Below are 20,395 nucleotides of genomic sequence, written 5' to 3' on the forward strand. Positions count from 1 at the left end.
GTGTGCAAGGCTCTCTTTCTTTATTCTGCTCCTAGATCTTTGGCTGCGCAAGACGGATCATTTGGGGACGGCCTTCCTCAGCCAAACCTGCTGCCCATCCCACCCCTGAGGCGATAGGGGCATGTGGTACTCAGCGGTGGAAGTCGGAGCTGCCAAAATGTCAGACAACCGGCCAAAGAATGGCAGGATTTGGGGGTGGGGGCAGGCTTTGTGCAGCAAAGGTTTCAGGAAGGAATTGCTTTCTGCAAACGCAATTGAAAAATGGAAAGCAGAGAGAGAGAGAAGAGGGACAGGCAAGGCAAAGTTGCCGATCGTGGTGCCCCTTCATTTCCCGTTGTTGTTTTTTCCGCAATCTTAAACCGTGCTCACCACATTTCCACTTCAGTTTGTGAATTTATTCTATTTTATTTCACAGTGGTACCTCTACTTACGAATTTAATGCGTTCCAAACGCACATTTGTAAGTAGAAAAAAATTGTAAGTCGAATCCCATAGGAATGCATTGGGAGAAAAAATTCGTAAGTAGAAAAAATCCTATCTAAAAATTCGTAAGTAGAAAAAATCCTATCTAAACCGCATACAAGATGGCGGACGGAGCTCCATTCGTAAGTAGAAACATTCGTAAGTAGAGTTATTCGTAAGTAGAGGTACCACTGTATTTTTTAATCCTCACAAAAATTCATCAGCATTTTTCGGAAAGCGGAAATTGCCCATGCAGTTTTGCCCAAAGGCTGTGATAGGAATGGGATAAAATAAGTAGCTTCTGGTCTATTTGAAGAAATGGCTCGGCCGTTTGTCCATTTGTTCTCTATACGTTCGGACGCCTCTCAAGACATTATCTCCAGACTCTGCGCAAGGCTACCTAAGCATAGCTGCCAAGTTATCCCCTTTTTTAAGGGATTTTCCCTTATGCTGAATAGGCTTCCTCGTGAGAAAAGGGGAAACTTGGCAGCTATGTACCTAAGATGGGGGTGGGGGGTCTTTGTTGCCTTTTGGACACCAGGCACCATTTTGAATCAAGACAGTGGGCCAAAACATGACTTTGGCATCGGTCTGGCTGCCTTTTGAGATACCATCGCCAAACTCAGCATAAGGGTTGCCGGGTGCGAGTGGCAGTCTTAGTCACTGGACACCAGGCACCATTTTGATTCCAGCTGGCGCATGACTTCACCCGATCTTTGGCATGATAGGGCCAAACTCCCAAATTACACTGTCCATTTAAAAACCACAATATTATTGGGTTTCTAAAACTTCCTGGACAGAGCTGAACACAGTTCCCCACTAGTAAGTAATAAATGAGTGATCAGCCTGCCCTCTGTGGGCTGGGCCTCGGAAACGTCCGCAGGCCACACGCCCTTTCCTCAGACCAACACTCCTCACTAGATCTGCTTCACATCCTCCTTGGGTGTTTTTGCCTGGATGGTAATGTGTCCTTGAGCTCTAACACAGCCATTTGCTTACCCGGAGGAAGGATAGAGATGAGAGAGACAGAGAGACAGAGAGACAGAGAGACAGAGAGAGAGAGAGAGAGTGAGGAAGGAGGAGGAGGAGGAGGAGGAGGAGGAGGAGGAGGAGGAGGAGGAGGAGGAGGAGGAGGAGGAGGAGGAGGAGGAGAAACTAGTCTACTGTACCCAGGTAAAATTAGCATGTGATGCTCTACCCACTTTTGCCCCTGGCCTCACCCACCACTGTCATGCGGCCCCCAGAAAGTTACCCAGAAGGGACTGTGGCCCTCAGGCTGAGGAAACTTCCCCACAGCTGGTCTAAACCAATCAAAAAACAAACAAACCTTCTGCATGAATAGGGAATGTCCAAACGAAGTGGAGAACATTTAGACTGAATGCAGCCCGCATGTATTTCTTGGAGGTGGACTATTTGTTGTTCAAGAGGGAGGAGGAGGAGGAGGAGGAGGAAGAAGAAGAAGAAGAAGAAGAAGAAGAAGAAGAGGAAGAAGAGGAAGAAGAGGAAGAAGAGGAAGAGGAAGAAGAAGAAGAAGAAGAAGAAGAAGAAGAAGAAGAAGAAGAAGAAGAAGAAGAAGAAGAAGAAGAAGAAGAAGAAGAAGAAGAAGAAGAAGAAGAGTAGCCCAGGCTGATTGATAAGGGGGAGGTTTCAAGGCAGTGAATTGTTAGCAGAGCACCAAATAGGCTTTTAATTTTCTGGGGAGAGATGCGGGGCGTCCCCAATGGGCATCCATCATCATCATGAAGATCTCGGGTCCCAGCTCCCAAGGGGACTCTCATTGTAAAGGGCTCTCTCTCTCTCTCTCTCCCCACACACACACCACCCCAACTTGGGGGCTCTTTCCCCGCTCCGGCACTGCCCCCTCGGGCAGACGAATTATACGCTCGCGTCTCTTGCGGCGAATTAAAAAAGAAAAGAAAAAACCCATGTCATCAGCAAAAAGCCTTTAAATGTGGCAAAGTCATTGAAAGTTCCCTTCTGGGGATGCAGGGAAGCCGTGAGCCTGATAACTGGGGGTGGGAGGACAAATGCATCTGGCTGTGGAATGGAAAACGGGAGGGTGGCCGACGTTTCACAATAGAAATGGGAATTTTGAGTGTTCCTCAGTGGATTTTGACACAATTGGGAGGGGGGGGAGGTCCAACTTGGTATAAGGCAGCTTCCTACTTGCTTGTTTGATTCAGCACTGGCATGGGGACTAGAAACTTAATTTATTTTTAAGCGAAGGACCGGAGCTCTGCTTGTGCATGCAGAAGGCGTCCGGTTCCATCCCTGGGATCTGCGGGTCAGGTTGGAAGAGACCTCCATTCACCCTCCCGCCCACGTGAAACCCTGGAGAGCTGCTGCTGCCAGTCAGTGCCAGCAGCACTGTGCTAGATAAGACAACTGCCTAACTCGGTGTAAGATAGCTTCCTACGTTCCTATTTGAACCACCCTTCGTTCAGAACCTTGAGGGCTAGGATGCTGGATCTCTCACAAACACATTGGGCTCAGAGGTGTTCCCGAGGGTGATACTCAGCTATGGGGAGGGGCCATGTGGCTCAGTGGCAGAGCACCTGCTTTGCATGCAGAAGGTCCGAGGTTCTATCCCCAGCATCTCCAGGTAGAGCTAGGAATGCCACCTGCCTGGGCAGCCGCTGCCTGCCAGTGTAAACAACCCCGAGCCGAATGCCCCCATGTCCTGACTCTGTGAGAGGCAGCCCCTCTATGCCCCTGCGTCCCAGAAGCTGCCAGCATTGGACCATGTAATTCAAAGAGGCCATTTTCACTTCTCCTTTCCTGCGTCAAAACCACAAACTTCTGCAACAGTGAAGGGGAGAAAGCTTGCTTCTCGGAAAGGCTATTTGGCCAAGAGTTGAAAAGAGGCATGGGGGGTGCGGGAAGGAGAGGCAATTCTTGCATTCGTCCTCCTCCTTAGCTTCTCTTCCCCCCCCCCCTCTCCGCCACCTTCCTCCTCCAACAGATGCAATCCCCAGTGCTGTAATTTCTGGGCGAATTGGTTCATCTGAGGTGCAGATATATTTGTGTCAAGGTGCAGCTGTACAGATAGCTCTCCTCTATGAATAGTAAGAGGCTTTCTGAGAGAGAGGTTAGGCCCCAGAGCAGGGCCTTATCAATGCAACCTGACTGCCATTTATCTAGTCCTCCATCAAATATGAAAACAGGCCTCAATCTACTGCTTCTATTTTCCTTGGGAAGGCTACGGCCGGAATAGTAATGCCGCTCCGGGGCTGGGATGCAGCGGGATTTCACAGAGAGTTATGGGATGGCGGGGGGGGGCTGGAAGTGGGTGCCTCATCTCCGATGGTCAACCTTTGGCAAGAGTCAGCTCTCTCTCTCTCTAACTTCCCCGGGTCCTGTTCGACAGCTGCCAAAAGTACATATATTCCCCTACACACACACACTTCCTTTTTTTTTTAGGTGACTTCTAGGCTGGTTGGGGTGTATATTCAATTCGGTTTACATTTGGAGGCAAAACTTCCAGGGAAATGTACGGACCAAAATGCAGGCCTCTTTCGAAAAATTAGGCAAACACGTTGGCACTGTACTGGCAGAAATCTGCACTAAAACACTGGTGAATTTTTATGAGGACCAGCCTCTTTCTTTCATATGTGCACAACTTTTTCGGAAATAACTTTCAGGAAACAAGCGCAAGCACAAAGCCATCTGCCAGGAATTCTTTAGCTGTGATTCCTGCATGGCAGTGCTGGGTTTATTATTGTGGTGGTGGTGGTGGTTATTAATTGAATTTATATACCACCCTATACCCGGGGGTCTCAGGGCGGTTCACAGAATAAAATCAAGATACAAAACCGCAAAATACATAATAAACAGGGCTGTCTTAAACATATCCGGCGCCGTGGTGCAGAAGGGGCGGGGGCTACGTTCTCGGCGCCCCTCCCCCTCCCCATCCTCCCCCTCCCCTGCGCTGCGCTGGGCAGCTCCAGGTTTGAATGCCACGCAGGCTTCCTCAGCAGTTCCGCTACTGCCGCGGGGCGGGCAGGAGGGAGAAGGGTGCTGCATAGCTTTGTGTGCAGCCACCACCGCTGCCTCCTCTCCCAGGCAGGAAGCGAGAGAGCGCAGCTGGCCGTAGAAAGAGCCGCCACCACCGCCCAACATGCCCTTGCAGCTATACCCAGTCAGTCCTGGACTCCTGCTGCTGGGCGTCCCAATGGGCGGGCGCCGTGGTGCAGGGCGCCACTAACCCTAATGGGTAAGACGGCCCTGATAATAAAAATAAAAACAACAACCCAATAATGCCCCATGCCCCCCCCAAAAAAACACATTTTAAAAGGGCATAGGATGTAAATTTAGGGATTTAGGGTGGTGCGGGTTCACCTGCACAAGGTGTTGAGGCATCCTCATGGTTTGGTGTTGGGGGGGAGGGGTTATTCTTTTGGGGGTATTGTGTGTTAACTATTTATTTCTGCTTTTGCCTTGTTTTTATCTTGTGAACCGCCTTGAGATCTTGTGATGAAGGGTGGTATAGAAATCTAGAAAATAAAGTAATAAAATAACAGTCGGAGCTGGTACAGGTCCAGTCGCTGCTTCCTCCTCCTCCTCCTCCTCCTCCTCCTCCTCCTCCTCCTCTCACTCCCTGAGCTGCAGCCCTCGAGGAGGTCCCAATCCTCGGAACATTTCCAGTGGTGAGAGGGCAGCAGCTGAAGAGGAAGGGCAGCCCCATCAAAGCACTTTCCAGGGAAAGAGAAGAGAAGATTAAGAGGGGATATGATAGCCATATTCAAATATATCAAAGGATGTCATATAGAGGAGGGTGAAAGGCAATGCCTGTCAAGTTTTTTGGGGGGTCCAGACCCCTCAAATATTTTATTGGGTGGGCCGAAGGCACCTCGGCCCCTAGGAGTTGGCTCCTATATGTCTCTACTTACCAAGAAACAATGCCTTATGAGGAACGGCTTAGGAAGCTGAGTATGTTTAGCATGTAGAAGAGAAGGTTAAGGGGTGATATGATAGCCATGTTCAAATATATAAAAGGATGTCATATAGAGGAGGGTGAAAGGTTGTTTTCTGCTGCTCCAGAGAAGCGGACACGGAGCAATGGATTCAAACTACAAGGAAGAAGCTTCCACCTAAACATTAGGAAGAACTTCCTGACAGTAAGAGCTGTTCGGCAGTGGAATTTGCTACCAAGGAGTGTGGTGGAGTCTCCTTCTTTGGAGGTCTTTAAGCGGAGGCTTGACAGGCATATGTCAGGAACACTTTGATGGTGTTTCCTGCTTGGCAGGGGGTTGGACTGGATGGCCCTTGTGGTCTCTTCCAACTCTATGATTCTATAAGCATGGGGGGTGGATGGGGCAGGCAGTTCTCCTCCTCCCTGCTGCTCCACTGCCAACCTCCAAGTAAACCACTGGATCCACTGTTGGGGGGGTGCCAAATTTTGTCCTCTCTCAGGGCACTGTACTACCAAAGTCTGCCACTGCAAGTTCTCTTCCAACTCTGCAACTCTATGAGCACATGGTTCTATATATTGCACCCCCAAACTGATCTTCGCCAAAAATAGCTTGGGGAGGGGGGGTCTCTAGGGGTTTCATAGGCAGGATCCTAGAAACTGCTGTCACTCCTTTAAAAGCAAAGGTGTGGTGCATCTGTGGCCTTCCAAGTGTCCCTGGACTCCAATTCCCATCAGCCCCCAGCTAGCATAGGCAGCAGTCAGGGATGATGGGAGTTGTAGTAGGCCCTAGATAACTGCTTCTGGTTAGAGCTGAGCTATGGCCTGTCTGGATTGAAGGAAGGGTTCTGTGGGCATTTAAGCTGGGCATGTAACAGGTGGTGAAGAAGTGGCCATAGCTCAGTGGGCGGAGCATCTGCTTTGCATGCAGAAGATTCCCCGTTCAATCCCCGGCATCTCCAGGTAGAGAGGCTCCCTGCCTGAATTCCTGGAGAGTCGCTGCCAGTCAGTGTAGACAATATTGAGCAAGATGGATCAATGGTCTGCCTCAGTAGAAGGAAGCTTCCTATGTTTCCTTAGCTGGGTGTTCTGCCTCTGCTGTCTAAAACCATGTGCAAAGGTTAGTCTGCCAGCTTTTGAAAATGCAGCTGTTCTATAGGATCTGCATTGATCATACGGAATATTATATTCCAGCTTATCCAACCCCAGATATATTTCTTGTCCTTAATACCTCTTGTACGCACTCCAACCTTCTACGGGCAGCTAACAATCCTTTAATGCAAATATATCTTTGGGAATTGAAGAAAGCAGAGTGGAGAAATCTCACAGGCTTTTAGGCTGAAAAGGACCAGACCGCTGGGTGATTATTCCCTATTTAGTTTTATTTATATATTTGAGTCCCTTTGCTAAATCGCTTCCCGTAAAATGCCCTGAAGCGGTTTCCCAATAAAAACATCAGCAATAAAGACAATTGTCCCATTTCAAATATATAAAAGCAATTATAACAATTTAAAACAAAGCAATTAAAAGCACTTCCTTACGTAAAAACAATTAAAAACACTTCCACGTGTAAAAACAACTCCAAATCCAATACAGATGCAGACTTGGGGCTGTGTACACACCGCACATTTAAAGCACATGACTTCCCCCACCAAAGCCTCAGGGAATCCTGGGAACTGTAGTTTCTTAAGCGTACTTGGGGTTGTAGGCTCAAACTAGTCCCCAAGATTCCTTGGGGGCAGGGCCGTCTTAAGTATATTTGGCGCCCTGGCGCCGTGGTGCGACAGATCCCTCCGGCGCCCCATCCCCGCTACGCCCCATTTCCCAGCGCGGTGAGCGGGCGGAGCTGCACGGCAGGCGGGCGGGTGGAGCTGCACGGCGCCACCTTGGCGGCCCGGCGCCCTAGCACCCTGCGCCACCCAGCCTGGCCGTAGGGCCGGCCCTGCTTGGGGGCATAGCTGCCAAGTCTCCCGTTTTTCGCGGGAAACCCCCGGATTTTAATCCGTTTCCCGCTGTTATCCCGAATAGAAAAAAATCCCGGAAGTCCCCCGGATTTCCTACCTGCCAGGGAGGCTCCATTTCGGGTGCCGCTCTGCTCATGTCTGGCACCGGAAATTGAGCAGAGTGGCACCGGAAGTCGCTTCTACACATGTCTGGACATGCGTAGAAGCGATTTCCGGTGCCGCTCTGCCCATGTCTGGGCACCGGAAATTGGGCAGCGCCAGCACCGGAAGTTGCTTCTACGCATGCGTAGAAGCGACTTCCGGTGCCGCGCCGCAGCTGATCCCGCATTTTTCTGCGGGAGACTTGGCAGCTATGCTTGGGGGAAGTGTGCCGTGTACAGCAGCCTGGAATAAAGATCCCCACTTCAAAGATAAGAGTCTCTGAGATATGCTTGGCAGAGTCAGCATATGAAGTCAAGTCCGTTCCGACGGTCAGGCAAACAGCAATCCACGTAGTCAGACAATCAAGGGTCCAGACAGAAAGCAGGAAGGTGGGACCAGGAACCACAGGCGTTGTTTCCAGCATCTGACTGCTGCTGAGAGCTCTGGTTAAGAAGGCTGAAGCCAGCCAGGTCTCATCAGTGCCTTCTCCTCTGTGTCCTTGAAGGCTGATGGGCTGCAGGTGGAGTCACTCTGCCTTCTCCCCCTTTAGCTTCAGCAGGAGAAGCTGACACCTGGCCCATGACAGGGAGATCAAACAAGGGAGAAGCTTCCTGGTGTAGAATAGGCTGTCATTATTTTCATCTGAGAAATGCAGGAGAGAGCTCCAAAGCACGGGGGCCACCACAGCAAAGGCCCCATTCCTCCACCATAAAGAGCAGGCTTTGTGATGAGATGGTATCTGCCTCTCCTGCAAAGGGCCGTAGCCAGCCAGGTTTGCAAGGGGTGAGATATCCCCCCAGGTATCCTGGCCCCAAGCTGTATAGGGCTCTGCACCCCAGTGCCAGCACCTTGAACTTAACCCAGGAACTAATAGGCAGCCATTGCAATCCTTTTAGCTGAATTTAGCCTGTGTAATACCAATGTGAGAGAGCTACCATAATATCACAGAACACAGCCCATCCCTCTCCTCCTCCCCCTTCCCTCATCATATCCCTTTTAAAGACACCTTTCTGAGTGAAATAATGCACACTGAAAAGCTGCCACGCTTACAGCCTTTTTAAAAAATATTTTTTTAAAAAAAATCCGTATCTGTGTCTAAACTGCTGATGCCAAACTCCGATTCCAGCCCTGAGCTTCCAAGGGCAACGCAATCCAAATGTTAATATTTTAAGCCCAAGCGCTAATATTTTTATGTGGGAAATTGAGATTTTCTACGGTTGGCGGATGAACAGGCCTGTTCTCTATGCCAAGGGATGAAGACCGAAGCTAAAAGATGGGTGGCCGGGGGTGGGGGGGGGTGATGGTGGTGGGGGAGGGACTCGTCATTTAGCATATTTGTGCGAGAGGGATTTCTTATTTTCCACCTGCTGGTGCCCATTCCACGGACCAGGGCTAGCTACTCGCAAAGGGCCTTCTGTGGGCCTGATCCTGTACTGATGATCCCCATGTAGAGGGAGTCACAGGCTTACCAGCAGTGGTGGCCTGCAGGTGTTGTGGTTAGAGAGCTGGACTAGAACCTGCAGCCACCAGGGGTCAAATCTCTGCTTGGCCACAAAGCTCCCCTAGGACAGCCACTGTCTCTCAGCCCAGCCTACTTCTCAGGGTTGTGTTTGAGGGTGACAAGTGGGGAAAAGAGGGAGAACCATTCATACGACATTGAGCTCTTAGGAGAAAAAGTGGGATGTCGTACTCTCCAACATTTCTGCAATAAAAATAGGAACATTTACAGCTGCTGCTGCTGCTGCTGCTGCTGCTGCTGCTGCTGCTGCTGCTGCTGCTGCTGCTGCTATATTTATACCCCATCCATCTGACTGGGATGCCCCAACCACAACAAAACGTTTTTTTGAAAAAATGCATCTTCTACAGTTCACATGCGGGACGCGGGTGGCGCTGTGGGTTAAACCACAGAGCCTAGGGCTTGCCGATCAGAAGGTCGGCGGTTCGAATCCCCGCGACGGGGTGAGCTCCCGTTGCTCGGTCCCAGCTCCTGCCAACCTAGCAGTTCAAAAGCACGTCAAAGTGCAAGTAGATAAATAGGTACCGCTACAGCGGGAAGGTAGGGACCCAGGTGGCGCTGTGGTTAAACCACTGAGCCTAGGGCTTGCTGATCAGAAGGTCGGCGGTTCGAATCCCTGTGACGGGGTGAGCTCCCGTTGCTCGGTCCCTGCTCCTGCCAACCTAGCAGTTCGAAAGCACGTCAAAATGCAAGTAGATAAATAGGAACCGCTACAGCGGGAAGGTAAACGGCGTTTCCATGTGCTGCTCTGGTTTGCCAGAAGCGGCTTTGTCATGCTGGCCACATGACCTGGAAGCTGTACACCGGCTCCCTCGGCTAATAGAGCGAGATGAGCGCTGCAACCCCAGAGTCGGTCACGACTGGACCTAATGGTCAAGGGTCCCTTTACCTTTACCTTACAGTTCACATGCATTAACAGCAAACACAGCCAGGTCCAATACTCTGGGAAGTGTTATCAAAACAAATAAGGGATGGGGATTCTGGGGTCCGCAAGATTTTGTTGGATTCCATCAGCTCCAGCCAGTCTGGCCAATGGGATTCCTGTTCATTCCTTCCCTGGCTTTGCAGACTTCACCAGTCATGGGCTTAAGGACTGGGAACTTGTTTTTCAATCAAAACTGAAATTCCCAGGATGCCAGCAAACTCCAAAGAGCTGCCTAATGCCAAATTCTGTGCTTGTCTTTTATCTGGGGGACTGAGGAAACTTGTTCAGCCTGAAACCCCTATTACTGTACTTTCTGTGTGTAACCTTCAGGGGAAGGGCAGGGCATGGCAATGGTGGGCGGGGCCAGAAGCAAGGGTGGGAGGAGCAAGTAATGTGAACTTTACCTTTGCCTTTTCCTCTGTCTCCCATCAAGCGAGAAGAACGATCAGAGCGCAAGGACATGTTCCAGCCAGGGAAAAACACATGAGGAGGGTGCAGAGCAGGGCTGGTCAGGGGTGTGGCCCAGGGAGAGTTTTGAGGGCCAGCCAGGAAGACCTGGAGGGCCACATTTGACCCCCTGGATCTGAGGTTCCACACCCCTGTGTTCAAACACGCAAATCTCACCAATTAAAAAACATAAAACCTGCGTGTATTCCGCTGAGCATTGGTCCTTTTTGCATGTGGCAGGCAGTGTCTGACCAGCTTGCTCGAACAGACCCAGAGGAGCATGGGAGGGAAGGAATAAGGGCAGCGGGGGGGGGGGGAGAGAGAGAGATACGAGGCAGCTTTTTGTGATCAGCTAAGTCACTGTCCAGGCTTATCGCTGGCGTAACAGACAGTCCATCTGGTAAAATAACTTGATGCCGAGAGAGGTAGTGTCTCTCCCTAAAGGCCTGCGATAAATCATGTTTATGGGCAGCAGTCACGGTCCAAGCCGTGTGGTCCCTCTCTTGCTGTCTTTCTGGAAGCAGAAGGGGAGCCGGGGTCAGGTGCAGCTGTAAATTACCACCTAAACTCACGCCATCCAGAGCTAATCAGAAATTGGTGACAGAATGCAACACAGGCACAAGACCCAGCCTCACACGAGCCTTTAGCCAAGCAATGCTTGGGGGCGGGGGTGGAATCTTTTAAAGCTTGCCTTTGCAACCATGAGATCTAGAAACTTGCAATTAAAACATGTATATTACACACACACACACAAAAAAAAAACAGGTGGCTTTATAAGGGTATTATGCAGAGCCATAGGGGATAAGGCTGTAGGTGGCTGTGTTCTGTCAGAGGGTACCCACCTAAACATTAGAAAGAACTTCCTGAAAGTAAGAGCTGTTCGGCAGTGGAATTTGTTACCAAGGAGTGTGGTGGAGTCTCCTTCTTTGGAGGTCTTTAAGCAGAGGCTTGACAGGCATATGTCAAGAATGCTTTGATTGTGTTTCCTGCTAGGCATGGGGTTGGACTGGATGGCCCTTGTGGTCTCTTCCAACTCTACGATTCTATGATTCTATGGTATTTATGGGGTGAAGTGGTTAGAACTGGGATTTCCCTACAACCTACGCCATTGCTCAGTATAACCTTGGCAACTTCTGTTGGGAAAGAACCAGGGGTTTCTCTGTGATGGGCCATCAACACCCTTTGTCATGTTGACAGCCTCTATCCCAGGTGAGGCCCTGAGTTGGAAAGGAAGCTTAGCCTGTATTTGTATTCTAGCATTTTACCAATTTCTTTAAAGAGATTTTTATTAATTTTTCAAACAAGAAATACACAAACAAGACATATAATATAACACTGTCCCTTCATTTTCCCTCCACCCACCGGTCCACTTCTGCCACCAGTAGGGCCCGTGTGCTTTAGGAAACAAAGGGGTCCAATTGTGAGTTGAGTTCTGCTTCCCCCCTCCCTCCTCCCTCCATATCCCCCCCCTGCCACTGAGAGAACAGGGAGGAAGGAGTTATGGGGATCTGCATCCCCCAACTCTTTCATAATCATATTAATAAACCTAGAAAAAAAGAGAAAGAAAGAAAGGAAAGAAGGGGGGGGGAACAAAAAGAAAAAGAAAATTGGGAAGAGTTCAAACTTCCCAGTTCTTATTATTTTGACATCTTAATTGCGACTCCCTCGGTTGTCTTCCTCATGGTTTTCCTTGCAAATTCTAATTACTTGTGGCGAATTTTCCAACTCAGCTTCAAATCTTAATCTTATAATATTAACTCAATCCTCCTCCTTTTTCATGCTGCCCTCCCACAGGTCCCCTCCTGCCACAAGAGGTGCCTGCAGGGTACAGCACTTCCAAGGTTCCATTTCCTCCTCACCCATCTGGGCACCCCCTGCCACTGAGTGCCTCAGAGTAAGGAGAGGGGGGCAGGCAGCTTTCTGCCTAAACATCTCACTTAACCTGCAATAATTTACAGTAACTTAAAACTTCTTTCCAAGCCATTCTTATACTCCCTTAAGGAAACATAACACTTTTTTCCCTTTCTTTTTTACATTCCATCTCCTCTCCCTAAGTCTTTTTTCCCCCAATTGGTTCAGCATTTCCATTGTCATGCCAAGATTTCGAAGACCGTCTTTCAGAAACCAAAACAATACCTTTTAACTAAAGTTTTTACCCCACACCCATTCTTTCCCAAGTCCATCTCCAGGCCTTTGCCCCCCCCTGCCCCTGTCCTTCCCATCCCTCAAACACCCCACTCCACATTTTAACCCCTCCAGGATCTTCAAATCCATTAAACTTTAAGTCCCTTAGTCTCTCATCTTCTTGTTCTGGTTGTTTTTCTTCCTTTTGGAAGTCATATTTTGCTTCATCCCAAACAAAATTGTCACAGTCCAAGTCCTCTTCCGATTGTTTCTCCTCACACACAATCTCAGAATCAGCAGTCTCCAAATTTAAATTTAAATTATCCTCTAAGTCCTGGACTTGGACTTCAATCTCAACTGGTGGTAAGTTGGGATGATGCCATTCCTTGTAGAAATCTTCCCATGACAGCAAGTAGTTCAGTACAGTCTCCTGGAAGGCTCGAGACAGCTTTGTTTTCATACCTCTCGTAACCGCAGATAAACAGGGGGTAGGGAACAATGGGTACTGGAAAATTCCTCTCTCAGACGATCGACTCCATTTTGGCTGTTCTTTTTCTTGATTCTTAACTCAGTCCCAAATCCATTCTTACTTCCAATTTAAATAGTTCTTTCACTTTTACCAACAATTTTTCCTGTTCACAGCAATACAATCAATCCACCCGGTCTTTTGACAGTTTGACAGCTTTTGACAGCTGTCAAAACACTCTTCCCCTTAATGCCGCTGTACCTCAAGGGGTGCCGGACTCGGGGGCTGAGATGGTTCCAAAAAGTCTTTTTTCCCTCTCGGGACCACAGTTTCAAATTCTTTCGTTATTCAGCTTTGGATTTTTTTTTCCAAACGCCTCCCAGTTTCCCATTAGGAAGAGACCGGCTTCCGTTTCTTTAAGTCTCTCCTATTTTCCAATCAGCAAATTTAGGATCCCGATCAAAGTTCCACTTACTTCTTTAGGAATCTTTAGTATCAAATCGGAAGAATCCGCCGCTTACCGGGTCAGGACTCGGAGCTTCGCTTCCCGGAGGTAAGATGTGGCCCAAAATGGCTCCCGCGGTTCAACCCCACCGGCTCACGATCGCTCTATTGAGCTCTCGGGCGGCGGGGGATCCGCCAAACGGAGCAGCCGCTGGACGCCTAAGTCATCGGAACTCTCGATCCGATGCTTTTACGGGGAGTCCGCTCGCTCTGCGGACTTCCCCCCCCTCCGAGAAGCCAGGGACCTCGGCACGCGAAGTCCCTGCGTCCTTCTCACCGCCGCGACGAACCGGAAGAGTCCATTTTACCAATTTCTAACATTCGCTAACTCTAAATCTGTAGCGCTGTTATCTTCCTTGCCGGCCCCATCTCCTTTTTCATCCTTTTCGACACCTCTTTTGGGAACGGAACCAAGTTTGTCCGGATGCACAATTCCATCCATCACCCCCCAAAAAACCAAAAATGGACAAACTCCACCCATGAGAACAGTTCTGATCCATTCAACTGGGCTCCTAAAACTCAAACGATACATAACTTGGGAAGGGGCTTCCACAGACTCCCGGCCTTTGGCATTTGGAGAGACTAAACAGATTGGAGATGAAAGTGGATAAATATTAAGACAGATGCATCCCGCCACCTCTCTGGTAGATCAGCGTGTTTTTCATCAGAATGGACATTAACAAGAAAGCCAGGAGGGGGGGATTCCCCCGCGCTCTGATTATAGATTCCTGTGAGAGAATGGGACAGGCTTGCATCGTTGCTTAAGATAAGACCCTGATGCAAATTGGCAGACGTAGAAATGAGCGGTCAATATAGATTAGGATTAAGCCTCAACTCCTGTCCACAACCAGAGGGCCCAGCATTGATTGGATCACGGCTGCCAGAACACTCCAGAAAGGCCCCGTGAGAGAAGTCAACGGGCCGAGGAACCGCCAGTCATTCTGGGCATCAGTGCTGAAGCCATGGGTTTCTCATATTATAGTCCCAGGGTTGGGAAACTCAGATCCAGGGGAGGAATGCGGCCCTCCAAGCCTCTCCAAGCCTGGCCCTTGGATGCCTCTCCCCAGGCCCTGACCCTCACTGGCTCTGCCTCACACCCTCCTTGGGTGTTTTTGCTGGCTGGAATGTGTCCTTGAACGCTGATCATGCCTCTTTTCTTCCCTGGATGGAGGAAATGAAAGGCAAGCCAGTACTGGGGTGCCCATTCTAGGGCGCACACACACACCTCATCTGCACTATCTATTTCTTAAAATCATATAAAGTTGTAGAGTTGGAAGGGACCACGAGGTTCATCTAGTCTACCCCCCTGCAATGCAGGAATCTTTTTGCCCAACGTGGGGCTCAAACCCACAACTTTGAGATTAAGAGGCTCATGTTCATACCACTTTTAGAAGCCATGGCTTCTTCCCCCAAAGAATCCTGGGAACTCTCATTTGGTAAGGGTGCTGAGAATTCTTAGGAGATCCCCCAGTCCCCTCGCAGACCTACAATTCACAGAATTCGCTTGGGAAAGCGATTGACTGATATACTATTCTGTGGAGGGAACACTTCCCAGGATTCCTTGCGGGGGAAGCCATGCCTGTATAAAGTGGTCCAATAGTGCTTTAAATGAATAGTGAAGACCTGTGTTATAGTCAGAAGTAGACCCATTATAATTAATTGGACCTACATTTAGTCATGTTCACTGATTTCAGTCAGTTGACTCTGGGAGTGACTTAACACTGGTCATCGCCCTCAGTAAACAAGTGTGTGACCAAACAGAGATCAGTTTAATTAAACACTGTGTTAATCAGGAGACCTGAAAACAGCTAACTAAACAGGTCTGAAGCCTATTTCCCTAGATTCACTCACTGGTAGTATGATCCTCATAGCCTTGGACCAATCTTTCAATTTGGGTTTTCTCTCAGTTTCTCACTTTTCCATCTCCACATTTCCACATCAGTTTGATTTTTTTATATATGAAACAGTGATGAAAATTCATCAGCATTTCAGTGCTCATTTCCTCTAATGTGCACATTTGTGAATGCAGTTTTCTCTCAATAAATATATTTTTTGCAATTTTCCCTATTGCCTTTATTGTTATTTCCACCGACATATGAATGCTTAGGCACCCGTCTGTCAAATATGTGCAGTGTTTGTTACCAATTGGGTTGCATCAAACTAAATTCTACTCAGAAAGACCCACTGAAATTAATAGACCCAAGTCAGTCATAGCCTTTCAGCAGGTCTACTCTGAGTAGGATGAGCGCTGGCTACAAACCATTATTATTTATTTAGAGAACTATTTTGCAACATTTGGAGAAGTGTGTATTTCCTAGGACAGCGGTCTTTCAATTCGCTTGTTCTGATTCACTCATTTTTCCAGCCTTGAGTTCAATTCTTCACCTTCCCAAATAAATTTGAGGTTGTTGTTTTTAAGTCCTCATGAAATCCATCAGCATTTCAGTGCAAAATCTCTCATACGGTATACATTTTCCCCTAACGCACTGAAATGTACTCGGAGTCGAGAGTGAATTTCATGCTCTTTATTCAGCTCATAGTCATCAAGGAGAAGAGGAGAAGAATGGCTCTTTTCCCAAAACCATCTGCTTATATACATTATTTACACAATGGGCCTTGCGTGATTGGCTACTTCAGGGCTACACCTGTGGGCCAATTATATTGTGGATTGACTTTTGCCTGCAGCCTGATTGGCTGCTCCTACAGGCCAATCAGGTAGCAGATTCACTTCTGCCAGCCGCCTGATTGGCTGCTCCAGCAGGCCAATCAGGTTGCGGATTCACTTCCACCTGGAGTTGGATTGGGTAGCTCCCGCTGAATCTGAATCCTATTGTTCTAGGATTCAGCTCAGTACATAACACCCCTCCCCTCTAAGTTCCAGTCCTGCCCGGGAAGTTGCATTCGTAGTCCCCAAGGTCTGCTGGCCGCCTCCGTGTGCGTTGTGGCCTGGGGTGTTCCTTGGTCAGGGGTTCTGGTTCTGGCTCGTGTTCCGAGGCTGCTGGCTGTGCCGGGGCTGTCTGGTCTGGCGCCACTGAACCCCTAGGTTGTAGCTCTGGTTCCGGTGTCCTTCCAGCCTCGGGGCGCCCCTCTGTGCCTACTGCTTCTGCTTCCTCTGCCCACCCCTCTCGCTCTACAGGCCTCACTGCCCTGCTGTCCCCTTGGGACCCCTCTGTCCCGCTCTCCTCCCGGGTTCCTCCTGGGAATCGTCGCCGTATCTGGTCGCAGTGGCGGCGCCAACATTGCCCCCCTTCCGTTAGTACCTCGTACGACACGGGACCGGTCACCTTGGTGACTGTGGCGGGTACCCATGCTGGGCCTGCCCCAAAATTCTTTGCATACACTGGGTCCTGGGCCACAAATGTCCGGGGGTTCCTGCCTTTCCCCACCACTACCTCATCCTGAGCTCTGTCGGGGTGAAGTCGGTCCAGTCTAGTTGCAAGGCGCCGGCCCATTAGTAATTCAGCTGGGCTCCGGCCCGTCGTTGTGCTTGGGGTGCTGTGCTGTGCTAGAAGAAATGCGGCAAGGCGGTATTCCCAGTCCCCTTGTGTCATGCGGCGGAGGCTGTCCTTGGTGGTCCGCACCATGCGCTCCGCTTGGCCATTGGTGGCAGGGTGGAATGGTGCTGAGCGGATGTGGCGGATGGCGTTCTGCGCTGTGAAGGTCTGGAACTCCTCTGACGTGAATGCGGTTCCATTGTCCGAGACGAGGGTGTCAGGGAGCCCGTGGGTCGCAAACAGCTTACGTAGTACCCGGATGGCTGCCGCCGTAGAAATGGATGGTACCAGTGCGACCTCCAGCCATTTGGTGTAGGAATCCACCACTATGAAGAATGTTTTTCCCTGGAAGGGGCCAGCGAAGTCCACGTGCAAGCGTGACCATGGATGTCGGGCGGACTCCCAGGGCTGGACTGGGGCCCTTGGGGGATCCGGGCGGGATTCTTGGCAGGTCTGGCAGTGTTGGACCCAGGCCTCTATCTCTCTGTCAATCCCCGGCCACCACACATAACTCCTGGCAAGGGCCTTCATCCTCACTACCCCTGGGTGTGTCTCGTGTAGGGCTGTGAGGACCCTTTTGCGGAGGGGCTGGGGAACAACAACCCTGCTTCCCCATAACAGGCACCCCTTGTGGGCCGACAGTTCATGTTTGCGGTTTGTGTAGCCAGCGAATTCTGGCCCGGGGCTGCTGCTGGGCCATCCTCGCCACACCCAGTCCAGGACCCGGGAGATGACCCTATCTTTTGTGGAATGGTGCGCAACTTCTTGTGCCTGAATGGGTCGGTCGGGAAGCAGCTCCAGGGTCATAACCTCTTGCGCAGGCGCTGGGTCGGGGCCTGTTTCTGGTAGTGGTAGCCTGCTGAGGGCGTCTGCGTGGCCCATCGCCTTCCCAGGGCGGTGGATTAGTGCATACTGGTAGCCGGCAAGGAAAATTGACCACCTGAGGACACGTGGAGACAACACTTGGGGGGTCTGCTTCTCAGGGGCAAACAGGCCAAGCAACGGCTTGTGGTCAGTCACTATGGTAAAGGGCCGCCCATACAAGAAATCATGGAATTTTTTTACGCCCTTCACGATTGCCAGACCCTCCTTGTCAATCTGTGAGTAGTTTCGTTCGGCTGCAGCAAGCGTCTGGGAGAAGTATGCCACCGGCACCTCTCTTCCATCCAGGAGTTGGTGTCCCAGGACAGCGCCGATGCCATAGGGAGAGGCGTCGCATGCCAGCACCACTGGCAGCCTCTCGTCGAAGTGTGCCAAGACCGAGTTCGAGACGAGCAAGTCCTTGACTGCCTGGAATGCGGCCCTTTGTCGCTGGCCCCACACCCAAGGGGCCCTTTTATCTAGGAGTCTGTGTAGGGGCTCCGCTACCGCTGCCTTATGGGGAAGGAAGGCATGGTAAAAGTTCAATAGTCCCAAGAATGACTGAAGTTCGGGCTTGCTCTTGGGCGCTGGGGCCTCACAAATGGCCCGCACCTTGTCACCGGTTGGATGGACCCCTTCTGCGTCCACCTTAAATCCCAGAAAGTCCACCTGCGGCACTCCCAGTAAACACTTTTCCCGCTTCACCTTGAGGCCCGCCGTCTGGAAACGGTGCAGGACGGAGCGGAGGCGGTCCTCAAATTCCTCTGGTGTGGGCCCGGCGATCAGTGCATCATCGAAGAAAGGGGTGACGCCAGGAATCCCTTTAAGGAGAGAGTCCATTAGATTCTGGAATATGCCTGGTGCCACGCTAACGCCAAATTGCAGCCGCTTTACTCTGAATGCCCCTCTGTGCGTCACAATCGTCTGAGCCTCTGCTGTGGCTTCGTCCACAGGCAACTGTTGATACGCTTGGGCCAAGTCCAGTTTGCCAAAGATTTTTGACCCAGCCAGGGTGGCGAGGACATGGCTGACCACTGGCACTGGGTATGCATGGGCCGTGAGAGCCTTGTTTATGGTGCATTTGTAGTCTGCACAGATGCGGACCGAACCGTTAGGCTTGACGGGTGTGACAATTGGAGTTTCCCAGGGGGCGTTGGGCACCGGCTCCAGTACTCCTTGCTCCACGAGCCGGTCCAATTCCTCGTCTATGCGGGGTTTCAGGGCGAACGGGACCCGGCGGGCCTTGTGCCTGATGGGTCGTACAGCGGGGTCTAGCTGTAGGGCAATGGGGGGTCCTGTATATCGTCCCAATGCCCCATCGAAAACCCCTGGAAACTCTTTGCATATGGCGTCCACGTCCACTTGTAAGCTAGTGCGGTTCACCCCGGTAACGGCTAGCCCCAGAGGTCCAAACCATGCCAGTCCCAGTAAGCTAACGTAGGGGCCCTTAACTACTAGCAAGTCCAATTGTTGCTTTCGCCCTCGATATTGCACCCTGAAGGTCCCCACCCCCATTGTAGGGACCTTACGTTTCTGGAAGTCCCGGAGGGTGAATGGGGCCGGCCTTAGTTTGGGACCCCCATTAGGGCACAGTTCCCTTAATGTTCGGGCCGAGATTATGGATAGAGTTGAACCCGTGTCCAGCTCCATGCGGCATGGGGCTCCCTCTATCTGTACCTCTATATAAATTTTCTCTGTGCTGGGATGGGGCAACTGGAATACCTGGTAGTCCGTGATCTCCGTCGAGTTGCCTTGGTGCATGGTGCCGTGTGACCTGGGGCTCCTGGGTCGGTCATCTGATGCTTGTCGACGGGTGAGTCGAGCCCGACACACCCGGGCGATGTGTCCCAATTTTCTGCACTGCCTGCACTCTGCGTTGCGGAAACGACAGGTCCTCCTCTCGTGGTTCTCCCCGCAGCTTGCACAGTTCCCTCCTTCTCGTCGAGGCTGCTGTGGTGTGTGTGCTGCTTGAGTGCGCCGCTGTACTCGGTGTACTTCCTCCCTGTCAGATTCGGATTCGTCGGTGAGGTCTTCGTGGTAGACCCTCGGTTGGGATGGCGGGGCCGGTCGTGCCTCTTGCGTTGACCTCTCGGCGGCTTCGGTTGCCAGGGCTTCCTCCAGAGCAATCTGGAACGTGAGGTCTTTTTTGGCGTAGAGGCGTCGTTGCAACATCTCGTCCCTCAGGCCACCGACGAGGCGGTCACGAAGCATGTTCTCCAACTCTGAGAAGTTGCATAGCCGGGCGGCTTGGCGGAGGGAGGTCACAAACCCAGTTATGGTTTCCCCCGGGGCTTGCTGCTTTGCGTAGAAGGCATTTCGGCAAGCTACCACCGAGGGCTGTGGTGAGAAGTGCTCCTTCAGCCGTTCCATTATTGTTTTGTAAGAGACGGTAGCGACATCTCTAGGTGCAAGGAGAGCCCGGGCGATTTCAAACGTCTCCTCTCCACAGACGCTGAAGAATGTCGCCCTCTTCATGGCATCGTTGGTGACTTCTTTCGCTTGCAGGAGGAAGTTGAAACGGGCGGCGTACCCTTCCCAGTCTCCTGATGCTGGTTTGAATGGCGAGGAGCTGCTGTCGGTTGC

Source organism: Zootoca vivipara, chromosome 15 (genome assembly GCF_963506605.1).
Source record: "Zootoca vivipara chromosome 15, rZooViv1.1, whole genome shotgun sequence".
Lineage (NCBI taxonomy): Eukaryota > Metazoa > Chordata > Lepidosauria > Squamata > Lacertidae > Zootoca > Zootoca vivipara.